Raw genomic sequence first — 24,537 nt, 5'->3', positions numbered from 1 at the left:
GTCGAGCCCAGGCGAGAGTGAACGCTCCGGCAGTGGTAACGCGGTGTTGAGCACCGTCATTTATGTTTTATTCTTTGCGGTGTGTGTAGACCGCCACTTGTGGTACGTCACATAGACCATTGTGGTGGATTATTCTTAAAAATAAAACTTCTTTTTAACTTATGATAATTGCACTATGGAGCGCCCGTACTTTCTGTTGTAGATCTATGCTTGCCTGTGGGATTTAGGACACCTGTTTGGTTCAGCATGGAACAGCCGGTTTATATGAACTGAGTGCATACAAATAACGTGGAAGATATTATTCTTTGACTATCATCTGTTCCCCTCTAAAAAATTGGAAGTGACCCAGAGTGGGGACTGGCTTGGAAAAGCTCTCATTGTCAGAGACATATAATTTATTGGTACTTGTTTCCTAGCACGGCGCCACCGATTTGTATCTTATGGCATCGGGTCTATAAGATCGGGTCGCATCGCATGCGACCCGATCGCTTGCCACCAGATCGCTTGCCACCAGATCGCTTGCGATGCGATGCGATTAGACCCGATTTTTAATTGTACAGTCACCCTGATGGGTAATTAGTATGTCAAATGCCCCCCACTGTTTATGCCACCCCACTATCAACGCCAACCCGAAGCGTGGCGAGCGCAGCAAGCCCACGAGGGGTGGCGGAACGCGTCCTCCGACCTTTTCATACCCCCACTATCCACGTCGGCGTGGAGATGACTTTAGATAGTGTGGCGAGCGCAACGAGCCACCGAGCCAGAAGCTTCACATGTATATATATGTGTGTGGTATATATATATATATATATATATATATATATATATATGTGTGGTATATATATATATATATATATATATATATATATATATATACCACACAATAGTGTCTTCAGCGCCCTGTTTTTTGTAATGTCCATATACCATATACAGTAAAATATGCAATAAAACAATAATACAGTAATAAAATTAAATACACTTCTGAAGTAGTTCTTTTGAAGAAATTTTTCTTTTTATTTTGAAAACGTGATCAAATACCCAACGCGTTTCGCCTCAGTAAGAAGCTTCATCAGGGGTTTGTGATCTTTTTATTAAGAATGTAACGTTAAATACCCTTCAGAGTCAGGACTTATTAGATAGTAGACGGAACCGGGTTTATCTGTGTATGCCCAATGGGTTTTTTACCCAGATAGAACCTTATTTGTACATAGACATTATATGGGATAGTAAATTTCCTTCAGAAGAACATCTTTAAAATACGGTGGACTTTCTCCTAGAACTTAGTAGGTAGCATGTCCAGTGTTAAAATCAAATCTCATTAGATCCACAGAATAATTTGATCCATTGGTTTAGATATTCAACCATAAATTTTCAACCATGAATTTCTAAGGTCATAAACTTTTTGTGGAAAAAATCCCTTAAGTGTGGGACATGTGTGCTCTCCTAGGGATCCAAGTGGCCATGCCCCTTCCACAAAAAGTTTATGACCTTAGAAATTCATGGTTGAAAATTTATGGTTGAAAATCTAAACCAATGGATCAAATTATTCTGTGGATCTAATGAGATTTGATTTTAACACTGGACATGCTACCTACTAAGTTCTAGGAGAAAGTCAACCGTATTTTAAAGATGTTCTTCTGAAGGAAATTTACTATCCCATATAATGTCTATGTACAAATAAGGTTCTATCTGGGTAAAAAAACCCATTGGGCATACACAGATAAACCCGGTTCCGTCTACTATCTAATAAGTCCTGACTCTGAAGGGTATTTAACGTTACATTCTTAATAAAAAGATCACAAACCCCTGATGAAGCTTCTTACTGAGGCGAAACGCGTTGGGTATTTGATCACGTTTTCAAAATAAAAAGAAAAATTTCTTCAAAAGAACTACTTCAGAAGTGTATTTAATTTTATTACTGTATTATTGTTTTATTGCATATTTTACTGTATATGGTATATGGACATTACAAAAAACAGGGCGCTGAAGACACTATTGTTTGGTATAGAAGGTGTTTACAGTCCCAACTAGTAGGGGATTGAGTGTTAACAGCGACCGATAAAAGTATAAACTAATAGCGCAATTTTAGAGATTTTTGTGTTGATATATATATATATATATATATATATGGCACTGGCAGGAGCAGCGGATTGCTAAATTAAATTGGAGCTGGAGACGCTTGTGTCATTGTCCTCCAATCGTGGCAGCACATGAGCCGCCATTGAGACAATGCTTAGGAAAGAGCCCGGCTCGGACTCCTTAGGTGCCCATGTGCTGTCTCCTTGCAGCCAAGCGGGTCCTGCTGCATGGAGCTCATTGAGAGAAGAGGCGCATGCAGCTCAAATGGGTTGGCCACCCCTGCTCTATTGATTTACTTTATCCAGATTTATTTTAGTTATCCTGTCAGATGTACCGACATATAAGGGTATGCCTGTGTATCAGGTACAGGTGTATGTAATACATCAAAGAGAAGAGAGCGCTACTTACTGTATATATATATATATATATATATATATATATATATATATATATATATAGATATATATATATATATATATATATATATATATATATATATATATATGCACAGTTAATTTTATTCACATACAATTACTATAAAAAGTTAAAAAAAACCATCAAAGTAAAATCACATAATTAAATATGCACTATAATGTCCTGATCAACAGGTGTATGTAAGTCAGTATTGTATATACGCTCACTCCATACACAGACAATGGTGCCAGAGGGAAGGTGTAAGAGCAGAGATGTAGGTACCTGGCAATGGTGCCAGACGGAAGGTGTACAAGCAGAGAGGTAGGTGCCCAGCAATGGTGCCAGAGGGAAGGTGTAAGAGCAGAGATGTAGGTACCTGGCAATGGCGCAAGACGGAAGGTGTAGGAGCAGAGAGGTGAGTACCCAGCAATGGTGCCAGAGGGAAGGTGTAGTAGAGAGGTAGGTGTCCAGCTATGGTGCCAGAGGGAAGGTGTAGGAGTAGAGAGGTAGGTGCCCACCAATGGTGCCAAAGGGAAGATGTAAGAGCAGAGAGGTAGGTGCCCAGCAATGGTGCCAGAGGGATGGTGTAAGAGCAGAGAGGTAGGTGCCCAGCAATGGTGCCAGAGGGAAGGTGTAAGAGCAGAGAGGTAGGTGCCCAGCAATGGTGCCAGAGGGAAGGTGTAAGAGCAGAGAGGTAGGTACCTGCAATGGTGCAAGAGGTAAGGTGTAGGAGTAAAGAGGTAAGTACCTGGCAATGGCACCAGAGGGAAGGTGTAGGAACAGAGAGGTGAGTACCTGGCAATGGCACCAGAGGGAAGGTGTAGTTGAGAGGTAGGTGCCCAGCAACGGTGCCAGAGGGAAGGTGTAAGAGCAGAGAGGTAGGTACCTGCAATGGTGCAAGAGGTAAGGTGTAGGAGTAAAGAGGTAAGTACCTGGCAATGGCACCAGAGGGGATGTGTAGGAGCAGAGAGGTGAGTACCCGGCAATGGCACCAGAGGGAAGGTGTAGGAGCAGAGAGATAAGTACCCGGCAATGGCACCAGAGGGAAGGTGTAGGAGCAGAGAGGTAGGTGCCCAGTAATGGCACCAGAGGGGAGGTGTAGGAGCAGAGAGGTAAATACCCGGCAATGGCACCAGAGGGAAGGTGTAGGAGCAGAGAGGTAGGTGCCCAGTAATGGCACCAGAGGGGAGGTGTAGGAGCAGAGAGGTAAGTACCCGGCAATGGCACCAGAGGGAAGGTGTAGGAGCAGAGAGGTAGGTGCCCAGTAATGGCACCAGAGGGAAGGTGTAGGAGCAGAGAGGTAAGTACTCGGCAATGGCACCAGAGGGAAGGTGTAGGAGCAGAGAGGTAGGTGCCCAGTAATGGCACCAGAGGCAAGGTGTAGGAGCAGAGAGGTAGGTACCTGGCAATGGGGCCAGAGGGATGTTGTAGGAGCAGAGAGGTAGGTGCCAAGCAATGGCAGCAGAGGGAAGGTGTAGAAGCAGAGAGATGGGTACCTGGCAATGGCAGCAGAGGGAAGGTGTAGGAGCAGAGAGATGGGTACCCGGCAATGGTACCAGAGGGAAGGTGTAGGAGTAAAGAGATGGGTACCCGACAATGGCAGCAGAGGGAAGGTGCAGGAGTAAAGAGATGGGTACCCGGCAATGGCAGCAGAGGGATGGTGTAGGAGCAGAGAGGTGGGTGCTCGGCAATGGCACCATAGGGAAGGTGTAGGAGCAGAGAGGTGGGTGCTCGGCAATGGCACCAGAGAGAAGGTGTAGGAGCAGAGAGGTGGGTACCCGACAATGGGAGCCCTTATCCCTAAATCCGCCCCTGAGTGCAGCCCTTTATTTTATCCCCTTTATTTTTATACCCAGGACTGGCTGATACTACTGGGTCTTTAGATATGTGGAAACCCAACGCAAGTTTTCTCTTTTAGTTTTGGAACCTGCACCGGCTGAAACACATATCACTGCACCATCGGAAAACACGAATCTTGATCAGATAAATGTTAGATTACTATAAATGCTAATACATAATGTAACTGTACGTCTGATCACTCTCTTTATTTCTCACTACAGATCGGTCATACGTTCGCGAACTACGGCCCTGGGGTGCGCTACGTTCTTTTCAAGCATGGCGTTTACCCTGGCGTGACTCTAAAGAATGGAAGGGCTTTAATGGGGCACGGGGCACCAGAAGCAGTGTGACGATTAATGTGTAACAAACCCGCCCAGAAATGGCCGGAGCCATAGGTGTGCGCACATTGAGTGTTAGGGGTGCACAGGCACCCCCTAATGCTGTACCCCACCCTTATGAACACCTCTGCTGCTAACAATACCAGCAATACCCTTAACCAAAGACTTTTGCTTTTTAGAACTATATTCCATTTAAAGAAGCACCCATCAATCAATTATATGTGTGTTTGCATAGTTAATTGATCTAGACCATTGTCATATCACTAAATACCTGCGTCAATCATATATGTTTATGACTGTATTTGCATGTACTGTTACACAGAGTAATTAGACGATTAAAACTGAAATAGGCAGGAGATTTTGGTCTGGCTGAGAGACTTTTTATATTGTAGCAAGTGCCTATAGATGATGGAAGACACGCCTGATTGGCGGTGTTAGACACACCCAATAGGTGGAGCTATGCACACTCCTTTGACGGTGCACCCCCTAATAAAATGTGCTGCGCACGCCTATGGCCGGAGCCAATGATGTTTGGGCTACCGGCGGCAGCAGGACTTAAAGGAGATTAATTAGGGTGTTGGGAACTGGGGGGAAACAATCACTGCAATAATTACATAGGGATTGCTCTGCATACATACATACATACATACATACATACATACATACATACTGTATATATGCTGTGGGCTACAGCAGTGATAGACATCAGGGACATGCCGTGGAACCTGCCACTGCTATTATATAGAGAGTCTGCGGCAGATAGCACTCCTTCTCAGAAGACTTGCTGCAACAAGCACTGATTAAATAAGCCCCTAAATACTTTACTTGTAAAAAAAAATGCATTGATACCGATGTCGCCTCACTCATAATGGCGGCCAGTCCCAATGCACCTAATTGCATATGCAATAATGTATAATATAATCTTAATCAGCCTGAGCATTCTGGTGTGTGCACACATTGTGGTAATTAGTCGCACCCACACCTAGACGCAGCCATGATAAGTGTGGCCACATCTGTGTAGTGCTATAGGGGAAAGGACAGATTGTGACTCAGAGCCTCCCAAAATGTGCCTTTGACAATAAATAAACCTGGATATGTGCTCAGTGGGGCTGTACGTGGCCTAGTGAGTAGGGGTAAGATGAATAGCAGAAGGAAAGAGGGATGGTGGTGAGGAGGGGTACGGAATGAGAAGTAGTATGATGGAGAGGGATGGTGATGAAGAAGGGTAAGGGATGATTAGTATGAGGGAGGGGTGATGGTGGTGATGTGGAGTAAGGGATGAGTAGTATGAGGGAGGGGGGATGGTGGTGAGAAAAGATAAGGAATGAGTAGTATGAGGGAGGGGGGGATGGTGATGAAGAAGGGTAAGGGATGAGTAGTATGAGAGAGGGGGGATGGTGGTGAGGAGGGGTACGGAATGAGAAGTAGTATGATGGAGAGGGATGGTGATGAAAAAGGGTAAGGGATGATTAGTATGAGGGAGGGGGGGTGGTGGTGATGTGGAGTAAGGGATGAGTAGTATGAGGGAGGGAGGATGGTGGTGAGAAAGGGTAAGGGATGAGTAGTATGAGGGAGGGGGGATGGTGATGAAGAAGGGTAAGGGATGAGTAGTATGAGGGAGGGGGGATGGTGATGAAGAAGGGTAAGGGATGATTAGTATGAAGGAGTGGGGATGGTGGTGATGTGGAGTAAGGGATCAGTAGTACGAGGGAGGATGGTGGTGAGAAAGGGTAAGGGATGAGTAGTATGAGGGAGGGGTGATGGTCTCGCCAGTCATCCGCTATCTCCATCACCCGCTATCCACCCAGTCACAAACTATCTCCATCACCCAGTCTCCCAAGTCACCCACTAGCTATATCACCTCAGCCTCCCATTCTCCTGCTATCTCCATCACCCCAGCCTCCCCAGTTACCCGCTATCTCCATCACCCCAGCCTCCCCAGTTACCCGCTATCTCCATCACCCCAGCCTCCCCAGTTACCCGCTATCTCCATCACCCCAGCCTCCCCAGTTACCTGCTATCTCCATCACCCCAGCCTCCCCAGTTACCCGCTATCTCCATCACCCCAGCCTCCCCAGTCACCTGCTATCTCCATCACCACTGCCTCCCCAGTCACCCGCTATCTCCATCACCCCAGCCTCCCCAGTCACCTGCTATCTCCATCACCACTGCCTCCCCAGTCACCCGCTATCTCCATCACCCCAGCCTCCCCAGTTACCCGCTATCTCCATCACCCCAGCCTCCCCAGTTACCCGCTATCTCCATCACCCCAGCCTCCCCAGTTACCCGCTATCTCCATCACCCCAGCCTCCCCAGTTACCCGCTACCTCCATCAACCCCAGCCTAACCAGTCACCTGCTATCTCCATCACCCCAGCCTCCCCAGTTACCCGCTATCTCCATCACCCCTGCCTCCCCAGTTACCCGCTATCTCCATCACCCCAGCCTCCCCAGTCACCTGCTATCTCCATCACCACTGCCTCCCCAGTCACCCGCTATCTCCATCACCCCAGCCTCCCCAGTCACCTGCTATCTCCATCACCACTGCCTCCCCAGTCACCCGCTATCTCCATCACCCCAGCCTCCCCAGTTACCCGCTATCTCCATCACCCCAGCCTCCCCAGTTACCCGCTACCTCCATCAACCCCAGCCTACCCAGTCACCTGCTATCTCCATCACCCCAGCCTCCCCAGTCACCCGCTATCTCCATCACCCCTGCCTCCCCAGTCACCTGCTATCTCCATCACCTCTGCCTCCCCAGTCACCCGCTATCTCCATCACCCCAGCCTCCCCAGTCACCTGCTATCTCCATCACCACTGCCTCCCCAGTCACCCGCTATCTCCATCACCCCAGCCTCCCAGTCATCCGCTATCTCCATCACCCCTGCCTCCCCAGTCACCCACTATCTCCATCACCCCTGCCTCCCCAGTTACCCGCTATCTCCATCACCCCAGCCTCCCATTCTCCTGCTATCTCCATCACCCCAGCCTCCCCAGTTACCCGCTATCTCCATCACCCCAGCCTCCCCAGTTACCCGCTATCTCCATCACCCCAGCCTCCCCAGTTACCCGCTATCTCCATCACCCCAGCCTCATCAGATACCCGCTATCTCCATCATTCCAGCCTCCCCAGTCACCTGCTATCTCCATCACCACTGCCTCCCCAGTCACCCGCTATCTCCATCACCCCAGCCTCCCCAGTCACCTGCTATCTCCATCACCACTGCCTCCCCAGTCACCCACTATCTCCATCACCCCAGCCTCCCCAGTCACCCGCTATCTCCATCACCCCAGCCTCCCCAGTTACCCGCTACCTCCATCAACCCCAGCCTACCCAGTCACCTGCTATCTCCATCACCCCAGCCTCCCCAGTCACCCGCTATCTCCATCACCCCAGCCTCCCAGTCATCCGCTATCTCCATCACCCCTGCCTCCCCAGTCACCCACTATCTCCATCACCCCTGCCTCCCCAGTCACCCGCTATCTCCATCAACCCCAGCCTCCCCAGTCACCCGCTATTTCCATCAACCCCAGACACCCGCTATCTCCATCAACCCCAGCCTCCCCAGTTACCCGCTATATCCATCAACCCTGCCTCCCCAGTCACCCGCTATCTCCATCACCCCATCCTCCCCACTCACCCGCTATCTTCATCAACCCCAGCCTCCCCAGTCACCCGCTATCTCCATCAACCCCATCCTCCCCAGTAACCCACTATAGCCATCACTACAGTCTCCTCAGTCACCGGCTATCTCCATCACAACAGCCTACCCATCAGCAAACGGGTTGTCACAAGTCGCCGCGGCATCGCACGGCGGGTACAGTACTCACCCTTCCGTGCGCACCGGCAGCTGGCATGTGTCCACTGGGGTCCTGGCGGTGGTGGCGTTTTGCCACTGTGAGCGGCAGCATGGATTCAAATGGAGTCGTGGCAGTCTGGCTGTCAGGAGGCCAGCACCGGAGTAAGTTGTCGCCATCTTGCTTGAGGGCAAAAGCAGTGGTTGGCCAGGTCAGGCCTTCTCCTCCCATTCTGTCCAGTCGGCCTATGGCAGTCCTTCGCTTGCTATAAAGGGTTTCTGCCTAAGGCAATCTGGGTCAGTGCAAAGTGTTTCTTCAGCCTGCAAGCATGGGGAAGTTCTTGCCATCCTAGTGCCTATGCACTGCGCTCTCCAGCTGGTTGTCCCTGCTGGCCCCTGACCCCATCACTGCTGTCTCTGGTATGCCACACTCTCCACTTGTCTTCCTTACTGGATCTTCTCTGTAATATACCCTTCTTGTCTGATTCTGATCCTGGTACCAATCTCCAATCATCCAATCATCCAAACTCCAATCATCCAATCGTCAATCATCCAATCTTCAATCATCCAATCATTCAACCTTCAATCATCCAATCATTCCATCTTCAGTCTTCAGGTACATCTTCTTCTTATATTTCAAATCCAAATCGCCTGAACCTTGTCTTGTCTTCTAAGAATTACCTGCTTGAATTATCTTGTTTATGCAAAGGACTGCCAGTATTATCTTGTTTATGCAAATGACTGCCAGTATTATCTTGTTTATGCAAATGACTGCCTTTCTTGTTTTGTCTTGCTCTAAATCAGAGACTTGCTCATCATTATCATTATTTAATCCACTCAAGAAGTATTGATGTCGGTTATGTTATTCTTTGTATGAGATCATTCATTAAACCTGCTCGTTTTAAGCCATCTCCTGCTGGTCACGCTTCTCTTCCTGAAATCCGCACGACACCATCAAAACCACCCCCCGTGACACGGGTCCTGCAATGTCAGATGGTGATGAGAAAGTGATTGATATTCTGATGCTGTTTATTGGTGGGGAGGCTATGGCAATGTCCTCCGTTTCTCCAAATAGAGGTCTGTAGCCATAGTTTTATGGGTAAGGGAAGAGGCCATGGACATACATGGGTGCATAGAGATTTCCAGAGAAGAAGCAACCAGTGGCTTCTCGATCCCAGCCTCCAGCAGCTACCAGGCAGTCAGTAGCAGACAACTGACCTGGCAGCTCCAAGATGTTTTGATATTGCCACCGGGCAGTCATTAGCTATTGACTGCCCAGTGACATTAACAGTTTTCATCAAGCCCCGCCCACCTAAAAAAGTTTGGTCAGGTTCATAAATCACAAGGGCCAACCGGGAATTACCCAGTTCCCCATCGGACCAGACCGATCCTGCCCTGGGCATTCTCACCAAACACTGTGGATTTGTAATTGGAGCTCTTGGACGGCTGCTGGTCATCTGGGCCTCCTGCTTCTGTGACCTCTGCTTTGCAGCATCACTTTACTGCACCAGGGGTCAAATGAGCAACAGGGTGCCAGTTGACCATCATCCCCCACCGGAGCTCTGAAGACCTGGCAGCATGGAGAGCTTTTCCTGCCCATTTCTGCTTCAGGGAGATGGGCAGGGATCGGGGGGAGATGGTGACAGCTGGGGGGGGGGTGCATCGGGGAATCTGCAGAGGGCAGTGGAGGGTTCCGTCAGAATGGGGCATGCGAGCGTCTCATGCGTGCACGCCCCCTTCCATTGGCTGGCAGTTAACGATTCTATCACCAGGAGCTGCTCCTATTGGAGCTGCTCCATCTGTATACTGTCATTTTTCAAACCCAGCCTGTAACATGACAGTTAGGAGCTGATTGGCTGGTGGTTTATCACTCTCCATTTTATTACTTTTTGAAGCTTGATACATCTGGCCCTTAAGCTAAGTTAATCGCACTGCCGGTCCTTGCACTGCTTTGTCTGCCAAGCGGCAGGTAGGGCTGGCCATCATTGCTATTACCATCGATGGTTGCCATCGATGGCGATAGTGCAAACAACCATAGATTGTAGCATACTATGTGATGTATGACCATCGATGGTTTTAACTATCAATGGCTTTCCCTTTTATTTGATTGGCTGGCCAATCAGAACCTTGGGGAAGGGCTTTATGGGTATCAGGGGTGGAGCTATGCCCCATGTTCTGGCCTCTTGGCTAAGAAATCAAAAAAACTATTTAGTTAAGCTTTGACATCGATGTAGGTAAACCATCTGCTTCTCCCCCATCGATGGCAAAACTATTCTACATCATCCATAAACCATAAATGATTTTGAATCAGCGATAGTTGATGGCCATCCCTAGCAGCAGGGGTAGTGGATTTGCAGTGAGCCCTGTGATTCATATATATTTTTTTTTTATTATAAGTATGATAAATGTGATTTGGTTACTAAAACAATGTCAGTGACAGTTTGGAGCAGTGTTTCATGAAACTGCTCCAGAAACTCTAAAATAATGTGAAGCAGGCGTAAAAACAAATATGAATAACTATAATGTTAATAAATGGGCTCCTATCCTGCTATGTTTTTGTAGATTTGTACATTACATTGCCTCCCCTGTGCGGGCTGCAGAATAGGACAGCACGTTCCATATCCCTAATAATCACAGCTGCTTCTGTAGCATCTCTCCTGTGTTATCTCAGTGATAAATTAGAAGCGATTTAGCATAAAGGAACCAGCACAGAGCGTTGTTACCTGCGTGACACCCAGCAGAAGCGGATTTTGGAGTTTGACATGTACTGCGCACTGGGACATCAGATAATGCGGTTCCCATAAGGATCAACGGTCGCTCTGTATGATCTGCTGGTTCTCCCTGTATAATTATAATGGTAGGTAACACAGGATATTGGTAGCTGATTGCTTCTACTTACAGCACATTCACAGCTGTGGAATCGTTAATGTAAAATAATCTGTATATTTGTAAACCGATAAACGAGAACAAAACTCGCCTATAAAGATTCATGGGATTCGGTGGTATACTATCTGGCCCCAAGTGCGTATAGACATAAATGTGCATGTGCAAAATGCGCAGCGAACGCCTTCGGCAACCTTTTCATTCGTCGGGGTGTTCCCTGCCTGCCTCCCTGACAGGGAAAGGGGTGTTTTGGGTTAGACTGGGCGGAGTCCTGTGAAAGCAGGTGGATGATGTCACATGACAGGCAGATGATGTCACATGATGTTAGTGACCCCCCCAATTCACAGAAGACGGCCGTCTTAAAAGTGAGTCCTGCCTTAGTTTTATCTGCGAACAAAGGAACAATCATTAGATGGTCAGCAAACATAGAAGGATTTCTGCTCTGTGCGGGCATATGTGAGCAGAGGTGTAAGCGTACACGTCCGCCCATAGGGTAGCATGGGGATTCGGGCATGGGGGGTACCTTAACCTGCTTAATATACGCAGCCTAGCGAGCAGGTCTGAATCGGGCCCCAGATCACTACTGATTTGCTCCGTACTCTGATCTTACCATTGGGGGTGATGGTTAGAAACAAATAGATGTGTTGGGACTGTGGGGGTTATTCAGACCTGTCTGAATAATCAAATGACTGTGAATGTGCACGGCTCATAGCACTTATGCAAGAGGCTGTCCTGTGATGAACTGCTACTTTTGTCAACTCCGGCAGTACGTAAAGTTAATGACAGTATGCCGGCGTTTGGGGTGGCAATCGGGCATTTTCTGGGAGTGTCAGGAAAAACGCAGGCATGCTAAAGCGTGCCCCGATCAGCCTGATTCTATCACAGCCGCTGAGTAAGTCCTGGGCTACACACAGACTGCACACACTGGGAAATCCTTATATGGTGAGGGGCATGCCGAGGGATGTGAGGGGAAGTCAAGTGATGTCAGCTCCGCCCCCGATCAGCCTGATTCTATGGCAGCCGCTGAGTAAGTCCTGGGCTACACACAGACTGCACACACTGAGGAATCATTATATGGTGAGGGGCGTGCCCAGGTGTGTGAGGGGAAGTCATGTGACATCAGCTCCGCCCCCGATCAGCCTGATTCTATCACAGCCGCTGAGTAAGTCCTGGGCTACACACAGACTGCACACATGGGGAATCATTATATGGTGAGGGGCGTGCCCAGGTGTGTGAGGGGAAGTCATGTGATGTCAGCTCCGCCCCCGATCAGCCTGATTCTATCACAACCGCTGAGTAAGTCCTGGGCTACACACAGACTGCACACACTGGGGAATCATTATATGGTGAGGGGCATGCCCAGGGGTGTGAGGGGAAGTCATGTGACGTCAGCTCCGCCCCCCGATCAGCCTGATTCTATCACAGCCGCTGAGTAAGTCCTGAGCTACACACAGACTGCACACATGGGGAATCCTTATATGGTGAGGGGCGTGCCCAGGTGTGTGAGGGGAAGTCATGTGACATCAGCTCCGCCCCGATCAGCCTGATTCTATCACAGCCGCTGAGTAAGTCCTGGGCTACACACAGACTGCACACACTGGGGAATCATTAAATGGTGAGGGTCGTGCCCAGCGGTGTGAGGGGAAGACATATGACGTCAGCTCCGCCCCCGATCAGCCGGATTATTTCACAGCCGCTGAGTAAGTCCTGGGCTACACAAAGACTGCACACACTGAGGAATCATTATATGGTGAGGGGCGTGCCCAGGTGTGTGAGGGGAAGTCATGTGACATCAGCTCCGCCCCGATCAGCCTGATTCTATCACAGCCGCTGAGTAAGTCCTAGGCTACACACAGACTGCACACACTGGGGAATCATTAAATGGTGAGGGGCGTGCCCAGCGGTGTGAGGGGAAGTCATATGACGTCAGCTCCGCCCCCGATCAGCGTGATTCTATGGCAGCCGCTGAGTAAGTCCTGGGCTACACACAGACTGCACACACTGGGAAATCCTTTTATGGTGAGGATTGTGCCCAGGGGTGTGAGGGGAAGTCATGTGACGTCAGCTCCGCCCCCGATCAGCCTGATTCTATCACAGCCGCTGAGTAAGTCCTGGGCTACACACAGACTGCACACACTGGGAAATCCTTATATGGTGAGGGGCGTGCCCAGGTGTGTGAGGGGAAGTCATGTGACATCAGCTCCGCCCCCGATCAGCCTGATTCTATCACAGCCGCTAAGTAAGTCCAAGCTACACACAGACTGCACACATGGGGAATCCTTATATGGTGAGGGGCGTGCCCAGGTGTGTGAGGGGAAGTCATGTGATGTCAGCTCCGCCCCCGATCAGCCTGATTCTATGGAAGCCGCTGAGTAAGTCCTGGGCTACACACAGACTGCACACACTGGGAAATCCTTATATGGTGAGGGGCGTGCCGAGGGATGTGAGGGGAAGTCAAGTGATGTCAGCTCCGCCCCCGATCAGCCTGATTCTATGGCAGCCGCTGAGTAAGTCCTGGGCTACACACAGACTGCACACACACTGAGGAATCATTATATGGTGAGGGGCGTGCCCAGGTGTGTGAGGGGAAGTCATGTGATATCAGCTCCGCCCCCGATCAGCCTGATTCTATCACAGCCGCTGAGTAAGTCCTGGGCTACACACAGACTGCACACATGGGGAATCATTATATGGTGAGGGGTGTGCCCAGGTGTGTTAGGGGAAGTCATGTGATGTCAGCTCCGCCCCCGATCAGCCTGATTCTATCACAACCGCTGAGTAAGTCCTGGGCTACACACAGACTGCACACACTGGGGAATCATTATATGGTGAGGGGCATGCCCAGGGGTGTGAGGGGAAGTCATGTGACGTCAGCTCCGCCCCCCGATCAGCCTGATTCTATCACAGCCGCTGAGTAAGTCCTGGGCTACACACAAAATGCACACATGGGGAAACCTTATATGGTGAGGGGCGTGCCCAGGTGTGTGAGGGGAAGTCATGTGACATCAGCTCCGCCCCGATCAGCCTGATTCTATCACAGGCGCTGAGTATGTCCTGGGCTACACACAGACTGCACACACTGGGGAATCATTAAATGGTGAGGGTCGTGCCCAGCGGTGTGAGGGGAAGACATATGACGTCAGCTCCGCCCCCGATCAGCCGGATTATTTCACAGCCGCTGAGTAAGTCCTGGGCTACACAAAGACTGCACACACTGAGGAATCATCATATGGTGAGGGGCGTGCCCAGGTGTGTGAGGGGAAGTCATGTGACATCAGCTTCGCCCCGATCAGCCTGATTCTATCACAGCCGCTGAGTAAGTCCTAGGCTACACACAGACTGCACACACTGGGGAATCATTAAATGGTGAGGGGCGTGCCCAGCGGTGTGAGGGGAAGTCATATGACGTCAGCTCCGCCCCGATCAGCGTGATTCAATGGCAGCCGCTGAGTAAGTCCTAGGCTACACACAGACGGCACACACTGGGGAATCATTATATGGTGAGGGTTGTGCCCAGGGGTGTGAGGGGAAGTCATGTGATGTCAGCTCCGCCCCCGATCAGCCTGATTCTATGGTAGCCGCTGAGTAAGTGCTGGGCTACACACAGACTGCACACACTGGGAAATCCTTATATGGTGAGGGTTGTGCCCAGGGGTGTGAGGGGAAGTCATGTCACGTCAGCTCCGCCCCCGATCAGCCTGATTCTATCACAGCCGCTAAGTAAGTCCTGGCTACACACAGACTGCACACATGGGGAATCCTTATATGGTGAGGGGCGTGCCCAGGTGTGTGAGGGGAAGTCATGTGATGTCAGCTCCGCCCCCGATCAGCCTGATTCTATGGCAGCCGCTGAGTAAGTCCTGGGCTACACACAGACTGCACACACTGGGGAATCATTATATGGTGAGGGGCGTGCCCAGGGGTGTGAGGGGAAGTCATGTGACGTCAGCTCCGCCCCCGATCAGCCTGATTCTATCACAGCCGCTGAGTAAGTCCTGGGCTACACACAGACTGCACACACTGGGAAATCCTTATATGGTGAGGGGCGTGCCCAGGTGTGTGAGGGGAAGTCATGTGACATCAGCTCCGCCCCCGATCAGCCTGATTCTATCACAGCCGCTAAGTAAGTCCTGGCTACACACAGACTGCACACATGGGGAATCCTTATATGGTGAGGGGCGTGCCCAGGTGTGTGAGGGGAAGTCATGTGATGTCAGCTCCGCCCCCGATCAGCCTGATTCTATGGCAGCCGCTGAGTAAGTCCTGGGCTACACACAGACTGCACACACTGGGGAATCATTATATGGTGAGGGGCGTGCCCAAGGGTGTGAGGGGAAGTCATGTGACGTCAGCTCCGCCCCCGATCAGCCTGATTCTATCACAGCCACTGAGTAAGTCCTGGGCTACACACAGACTGCACACACTGGGAAATCCTTATATGGTGTGGGGCGTGCCGAGGGGTGTGAGGGGAAGTCGTGTGACGTCAGCTCCGCCCCCGATCAGCCTGATTCTTTCACAGCCGCTGAGTAAGTCCTGGGCTACACACAGACTGCACACAATGAGGAATCATTATATGGTGAGGGGCGTGCCCAGGTGTGTGAGGGGAAGTCATGTGACATCAGCTCCACCCCGATCAGCCTGATTCTATCACAGCCGCTGAGTAAGTCCTGTGCTACACACAGACTGCACACACTGGGGAATCATTACATGGTGAGGGGCGTGCCCAGCGGTGTGAGGGGAAGTCATATGACGTCAGCTCCGCCCCCGATCAGCCTGATTCTATGGCAGCCGCTGATTAAGTCCTGGGCTACACACAGACTGCACACACTGGGGAATCATTATATGGTGAGGGTTGTGCCCAGGGGTGTGAGGGGAAGTCATGTGACGTCAGCTCCGCCCCCGATCAGCCTGATTCTATCACAGCCGCTGAGTAAGTCCTGGGCTACACACAGACTGCACACACTGGGAAATCCTTATATGGTGAGGGGCGTGCCCAGGTGTGTGAGGGGAAGTCATGTGACATCAGCTCCTCCCCGATCAGCCTGATTCTTGTCACGATCCGAGCTCTCAGACAGACTTTCTTACCGGCTAAGTGCCTCCGCAGGTTCAGCTTGCGGTCCAGACGTCACCCCTGCCGGCGTCCTGTCTGCCGTGCGCCATCACCGCTGCCATCCTCCAGTCTGCTCAGCGCTGCTGAGTCCGCGGCTGCGCGGCGCACCGCTCTCCTTGTCTCCAGTGACAGTGCTCAGTGCACGGCAATCCACCTGTCCGCCGCCATTGCTCCCAGTATCCAGCATGGTGTGCGCAAACATACTTTCCCGCCATAGCCTGACATGGGGGCTGCCATGTTTTCCCAGTCACATGTCATTCCCATCCAATTCTGTGTGATCTGATCTCCCAGTCATACCTGCCCGGCCAATCCTGGCCACCCAGTGGGTATAAGTATGCTGGGAGCTCTCAGATCAACGCTAGTGCTTCAGTTGTCTCCTGTATATGGTCAGCTGTCCTTGTCTCCGTGCAAGTGTATTTCTCCGCTGGTGTTGTCTCCCATTCTGCAGAGCGTTCCAGGTTATTCCATCTCCTGTCGACATCCAGGTTATTCCATCACCTGTGAGCCTGCCTCGTCAGCCCAGCGATCCAGCCTAGCTCCAGGACTCTGGTCCTCCGATGCTCCTGCATCATTCATCTCCGATGTTCCACCATCGATAGTCCGATACTCCGGACCCACAGTCAAGCTTCCGTCCGTCATTCCGGACCCACAGTCAAGCTTCCGTCCGTCATTCCGGACCCACAGTCAAGCTTCTTCTTCCGTCCGTCATTCCGGACCCACAGTCTCCATCTCCGATATCCATCCGATGTTCCATCATCGATTCCACAATTCATCATCCCTGTAAAGTATTGCAATCTGCATGAACTGTCATTACTCCTGCATACTTTACTGTCTGTATTATTACAACCTTCTGCATAATAAATCTGGTTGTATTTTTACCTCTGACTACTCATTGGCTCTGGGTGCACTGTCGCGCAGTTCATGCGCAGGGGTCCTCTCCAACCTCCCCGGTTCAGGTACCGGTCCAGGTCCCCACCAGAGGTCTCAGTCTTGTCGACTGAGTCCCCTGGTGTGACAGTAAGCACTAGCCAAATGGATCCAGCCGCAAACCAAGCTTCTCCACCCAGCCCTGTACAGCAACTGGCTGTTCGCTTGGATCAGCAAGAGGCTGCGCAGAGCCAAGTGATTCATTGCCTGCAAGATCTGTCTTCCCGGCTGGATAAGTTACAGACCACTCTCAGTGGCCCTGAGCCTGTCAGAGAACTTCCAAGTCCCGTTCATCCTCCTGTAATGGCTGCTGCACCTCGCCTTCATCTGTCTGTCCCCACCCAGTATGATGGGAACCTCAAGACCTGTCGAGGCTTTCTCAATCAGTGTGAGATTCACTTTGAGCTGCAACCCAGCAACTTCCCTACTGAAAGGGTCAAGATCGCCTACATCATCTCCCTCCTGTGTGGAGCGGCACTAGAGTGGGCGTCTCCCTTATGGGAAAGATCTGATGCCATCCTGTCCAATTACAAGGACTTCGTGTCAACATTCCGGCGTATCTTCGATGAGCCTGGGCGATCAGCATCTGCCTCCACTGAACTCCTCCGTCTCAGACAGGGATCCCGCTCCGTCGGGCAATATCTGGTCCAGTTCCAGATTCTGGCGTCTGAACTCTCCTGGTGTGATGGGGCCTTATACGCAGCTTTCTGGCATGGTCTATCCGATCGTATCAAGGATGAACTTGCTACAAGAGACTTACCCTCAGGTCTAAGTGACCTTATTTCATTGTGTGTTAAAGTAGACCTACGCTTCCGAGAAAGGGCTATAGAACGTCACAAGAGCGCTCCAGTTAAAGTGCCAACTCCTCCGCCTTCTTTACCCACTGCTTCTGCGGTCCACTCCAAAGAAGAACCAATGGAGATAAACCGTTTCCGCTTGTCTCCAGGAGAACGTCGACGTCGACGGTTGGCACAGCTCTGCCTGTATTGTGCCGATCCTGCACATCAAATTTCCGCATGCCCAAAGCGTCAGGAAAACTCCTCCTCCTAGCCCGTCAAGGAGAGGGTAGGCTAGGAGTAATTAAGTCCTCTCCATCAGCAACCGATTGTGTCCTTCCAGTTTCCCTACAAGTTGGTCAGCATTTCAAGACTGTCTCCGTGCTTCTTGATTCCGGTGCCGCTGGCAACTTTGTTACTGCAGAACTGGTCCGCAAGTGGGGGTTGCCCACTGAAAGTCTTTCCAAGACTGTCTTCCTTACTGCTGTGGATGGCAGTAGGATTCCTGATGCGACAGTCTCCCGCAGAACTTTGCCACTTACAGTCAAAGTGGGAGTCCTGCACACTGAACTTTTGTCCTTCCTGGTGTTACCCCGAGCCACTCATGCTCTGGTTCTGGGTTTACCCTGGCTCCGTCTTCACAATCCTCGTCTTGATTGGAAGACATCTGAAATCCTTTCCTGGGATCCTTCCTGCTCCGGTACCTGTCTCCAAAAGGTACTCCCAGCTCGTCATTCTTCAGCCGATGCAGCAGACCTTCCGCCTCTTCCCTACCAAGAGTACTCAGATGTATTCAGCAAGTCTGGCGCTGATGTCCTACCTCCTCACAGACCGTGGGATTGCCCTATCGAACTTATCCCAGGCAAAGAACCACCCAGAGGTAGAACTTATCCTCTCTCTCTTCCAGAGACTCAAGCCATGACCAGTTACATCAAGGAAAATCTGGCAAAGGGATTCATCCGTCCTTCGACTTCTCCTGCTGGCGCAGGATTCTTCTTCGTCAAAAAGAAGGATGGAGGCCTACGTCCCTGCATTGATTATCGCGGCCTCAATGACATTACAGTAAAGAACCGATATCCGTTGCCTCTCATCACCGAGCTGTTTGACCGTGTCAGCGGTGCAACCATCTTTACAAAACTCGATCTGAGAGGTGCATATAATCTCATCCGCATACGAGAGGGCGACGAGTGGAAGACGGCGTTTAATACCAGAGACGGCCACTATGAGTACCTCGTCATGCCCTTTGGGCTCAGCAATGCCCCAGCCGTGTTCCAGCACTATGTCAATGAGATCTTTCGGGACATTCTTTACAGTCATGTAGTTGTATATCTCGATGACATTTTAATCTACGCCAATAACATCACAGAACATCGTTATTGGGTCAAAGAGGTTCTGTCCCGGCTGCGAGCTAATCATCTCTACTGTAAACTGGAGAAGTGTGTCTTCGAGGTGAAGTCTATACCCTTCCTAGGGTACATTGTCTCCGGTTCCGGTCTTCAAATGGATCCAGGAAAACTGCAGGCCATCCAAGATTGGCCAATTCCCTCTTCGCTGAAAGGTATTCAACGTTTCCTGGGTTTTGCCAATTATTACAGAAAATTCATTCGTAACTTCTCTTCTATTGTGGCTCCCATCACTGCCTTGACTAAAAAGGGGTCTAATCCAGCGAAGTGGCCGGCAGAAGCCATCGAAGCCTTCCATCTGTTGAAACAGAGGTTCACTTCCGCTCCTGTTTTAAGACAACCTGATACTACCTTGCCCTTTATTCTCGAGGTTGATGCCTCCTCTGTGGGTGTTGGGGCAGTCCTCTCGCAGAAAGCGCCCGATGGTCGTCTTCATCCCTGTGGGTTTTACTCCCGTAAATTCCTGCCTGCAGAGCGTAACTATGCCATCGGTGACCAAGAGCTTCTCGCCATCAAGTTGGCATTAGAAGAGTGGAGATATCTTCTAGAGGGCGCTGTTCATGAGATCACAATTATCACAGACCACAAGAATCTTCTGTATCTCAAGTCTGCTCAATGTTTAAATCCCCGTCAAGCCAGATGGACACTTTTCTTTTCCAGGTTCCGGTTCAAGCTGTCGTTCTGTCCAGGGACACAAAACCGAAAAGCTGATGCCCTTTCCCGCTCATGGGAGCAAGAAAGTGAGTCTAAGTCCACACATCAACACTTCATTATTGATCCAGTGGCATTCTCCGCAACGAGAGTTTCAAATCTCACGCCCCCTACAGGGAAAAGATATGTAAAGCCAGCTCTACGAAAGAAGTTGCTCTGTTGGGCGCATTCTTCAAAATTCGCTGGCCATGCAGGCATTCAGAAAACTTACGAGTTTATCACCAGGTCCTACTGGTGGCCGTCCCTCAAACAGGATGTACAGGACTTTGTTTCCGCTTGTGCTAAATGTGCTCAGCACAAGACCAGTCGTCAGTCTCCTCCTGGGCAATTGATGCCACTGTCAGTGCCACATCGTCCTTGGACGCATATTTCTATGGACTTTGTAACTGATCTTCCAGAGTCTGACAAATTCACCACCATCTGGGTGATTGTTGATCGGTTCACCAAGATGGCTCACTTCGTTCCCCTCACCGGTCTTCCGTCAGCTTCCAAGCTGTCCCAGCTCTTCATCAAAGAGATATTCAAGCTTCATGGACTGCCTCTCGAAATCATCTCCGATAGAGGAGTCCAATTCGTAGCCAAATTTTGGCGAAGCCTGTGCTCCCTGCTTCAAATCAAGCTAAAGTTTTCCACAGCCTACCACCCTCAAACCAATGGCCAAACGGAGAGGGTGAATCAGGACCTTGAAGCATTTCTCCGCACATATGTCTCTTCTTCCCAAGATGACTGGGCTCAACTCCTTCCATGGGCAGAGTTCTGCCATAATAACCAATATCATTCTTCATCTAATGCCACTCCATTCCTTGCCAACTATGGGTTTCATCCTCGAGTTCCTGACTTCACTCTGCAACCCGTGTCCTCTGTTCCAGCGGTCGACACGACCATCCGGCAATTCGTCAAATCCTGGAAGCTTATTCGTTCTTCACTCCTGAAAGCTTCAAGCAGGTACAAAAAATTTGCCGACAGGAAACGCAGAGCTGTGCCAGCCCTCCGTCCCGGAGATCGTGTCTGGTTGTCAACCAAGAATCTTCGATTGAGAGTGCCATCGATGAAGTTCGCTCCCCGATATATTGGTCCTTTCCCAGTTGAGCGAGTCGTCAATCCAGTAGCTTACAAGCTCAAGTTGCCGCCCTATTTGAAAGTGCCAGCTACATTCCACATTTCGCTGCTCAAGCCGCTGGTTCTGAATCGCTTTCATTCCAAGCTCCCCAAGGCTCCTAAGGTTTGCACCCAGCGTGGAACAGAATATGAGGTCAGTAAGATCTTGGACTCTCGCATCCGATATGGTCGTCTGCAATATCTGATCGATTGGAAGGGCTACGGCCCCGAAGAGCGATCATGGACCAATGCCATCGATGTCCATGCTCCCAGACTCATCCGGGCGTTCCACTCCAAGTTTCCCCGCAAGCCTAAAAGGTGTCCTGGGGCCACCCTTAAAGGGGGGGGTGCTGTCACGATCCGAGCTCTCAGACAGACTTTCTTACCGGCTAAGTGCCTCCGCAGGTTCAGCTTGCGGTCCAGACGTCACCCCTGCCGGCGTCCTGTCTGCCGTGCGCCATCACCGCTGCCATCCTCCAGTCTGCTCAGCGCTGCTGAGTCCGCGGCTGCGCGGCGCACCGCTCTCCTTGTCTCCAGTGACAGTGCTCAGTGCACGGCAATCCACCTGTCCGCCGCCATTGCTCCCAGTATCCAGCATGGTGTGCGCAAACATACTTTCCCGCCATAGCCTGACATGGGGGCTGCCATGTTTTCCCAGTCACATGTCATTCCCATCCAATCCTGTGTGATCTGATCTCCCAGTCATACCTGCCCGGCCAATCCTGGCCACCCAGTGGGTATAAGTATGCTGGGAGCTCTCAGATCAACGCTAGTGCTTCAGTTGTCTCCTGTATATGGTCAGCTGTCCTTGTCTCCGTGCAAGTGTATTTCTCCGCTGGTGTTGTCTCCCATTCTGCAGAGCGTTCCAGGTTATTCCATCTCCTGTCGACATCCAGGTTATTCCATCACCTGTGAGCCTGCCTCGTCAGCCCAGCGATCCAGCCTAGCTCCAGGACTCTGGTCCTCCGATGCTCCTGCATCATTCATCTCCGATGTTCCACCATCGATAGTCCGATACTCCGGACCCACAGTCAAGCTTCCGTCCGTCATTCCGGACCCACAGTCAAGCTTCCGTCCGTCATTCCGGACCCACAGTCAAGCTTCTTCTTCCGTCCGTCATTCCGGACCCACAGTCTCCATCTCCGATATCCATCCGATGTTCCATCATCGATTCCACAATTCATCATCCCTGTAAAGTATTGCAATCTGCATGAACTGTCATTACTCCTGCATACTTTACTGTCTGTATTATTACAACCTTCTGCATAATAAATCTGGTTGTATTTTTACCTCTGACTACTCATTGGCTCTGGGTGCACTGTCGCGCAGTTCATGCGCAGGGGTCCTCTCCAACCTCCCCGGTTCAGGTACCGGTCCAGGTCCCCACCAGAGGTCTCAGTCTTGTCGACTGAGTCCCCTGGTGTGACAATTCTATCACAGCCGCTGAGTAAGTCATGGGCTACACACAGACTGCACACACTGGGGAATCAATAAATGGTGAGGGGGGGTGCCCAGCGGTGTGAGGGGAAGATATATGACGTCAGCTTCGCCCACGATCAGCCTGATTCTTTCACAGCTGCTGAGTAAGTCCTGGGCTACACACAGACTGCACACACTGGGAAATCCTTATAAGGTGAGGGGCGTGCCCAGGTGTGTGATGGGAAGTCATGTGACGTCAGCTCCGCCCCCGATCAGCCTGATTCTATGGTAGCCGCTGAGTAAGTCCTGGGCTACACACAGACTGCACACAATGGGGAATCATTATATGGTGAGGGTAGTGCCCAGGTGTGTAAGGGGAAGTCATGTGACGTCAGCTCTTCCCCCAATCAGCCTTATTCTATCATATACGCTGAGTAAGTCCTGGGCTACACACAGACTGCATACACTGGGGTATCATTATATGGCGAGGGGCGTTACCAGGTGTGTGAGGGGAAGTCATGTGACATCAGCTCCACCCCCGAACAGCCTGATTCTATCACAGCCGCTGAGTAAGTCCTGGGCTACACACAGACTGCGCACACTGGGGGATCATTATATGGTGAGGGGCGTGCCCAGGTGTGTGAGGGGAGGTCATGTGACATCAGCTCCGCCCCCAATCAGCCTTATTCTATCACAGCCGCTGAGTAAGTCCTGGGCTACACACAGACTGCACACACTGGGGAATCATTATATGGTGAGGGGCGTGCCCAGGTGTGTGAGGGGAAGTCATGTGACATCAGCTCCGCCCCCGATCAGCCTGATTCTATCACAGCCGCTGAGTAAGTCCTGGGCTACACACAGACTGCACACACTGGGGAATCATTATATGGTGAGCAACTTGGATTTGCAACTAATCGCATGGCTGAGATAGTTTCACAGGCTTGCACTCTGCGGGATTCCACTCTGGCCGGTTGGCCATTACCCATACTTACCTACCCTCCCAGGATGGCCGGGCGATTAACGAAATACGGTCCTCCTCCTGCCCCCTTGAAGGATGGGTAAGCATCCCACATTTAGCAGGGCCCCCGTATCAGCACCCTACACCCCCTCCCTCTGACAGTCAAACACCGGCATTAGCGGCTCTTTGGGGAGGGGGGAGAGGCTCGAATGACACAAATTAAATCATTTAGTACCAGCCTCTCCTCGAAGTTTTACAAATTGTGGCATTTACCAGAATGGGGGGCAGGGCTTAATGTTGACAATCCCAACCCCCGAAAAAACTGAAGAGAATCTCCACTCCGGGCTTCTCCCTGAGTGGAGATAATAAAAGTACCTGATTGCAGGGCTCTGCTAATTAGCAGCAAAGCAATCAGAATAACTCCCTATATTTAGTATGAGCTAAACATCACATTATGCCACACAATATGACCCCAAAATCACATTATGCCACACAGTATGACCCCAAAATCACATACAAAACATCATCCCTGTTACACATTATACCACACACACTGTAGTGCCCATTACATAAATATACGAGTACAACACACCCTAATGCCTATTACATATTATCAATGGAGGTTTTACCATCCCCCCCCCCCCCTCAGTAAAATCCTCCACTGTGTGAAGCCAGATGTACTCTGTCAGACTGCTCTGGCTTCAATGTGACTGGCAGTGACTTCCTGTTGGAAGTCCGATCTGCCTTTCACGCAAGGCAGTCCCATTGGGAGGTGTTCCCTCTCTT

Source organism: Crinia signifera, chromosome 2 (assembly GCF_055691185.1).
Source record: "Crinia signifera chromosome 2, ASM5569118v1, whole genome shotgun sequence".
NCBI lineage: Eukaryota > Metazoa > Chordata > Amphibia > Anura > Myobatrachidae > Crinia > Crinia signifera.
The sequence above is the reverse complement of the archived record's forward strand: the minus strand, read 5'-3'. Positions refer to the sequence as shown.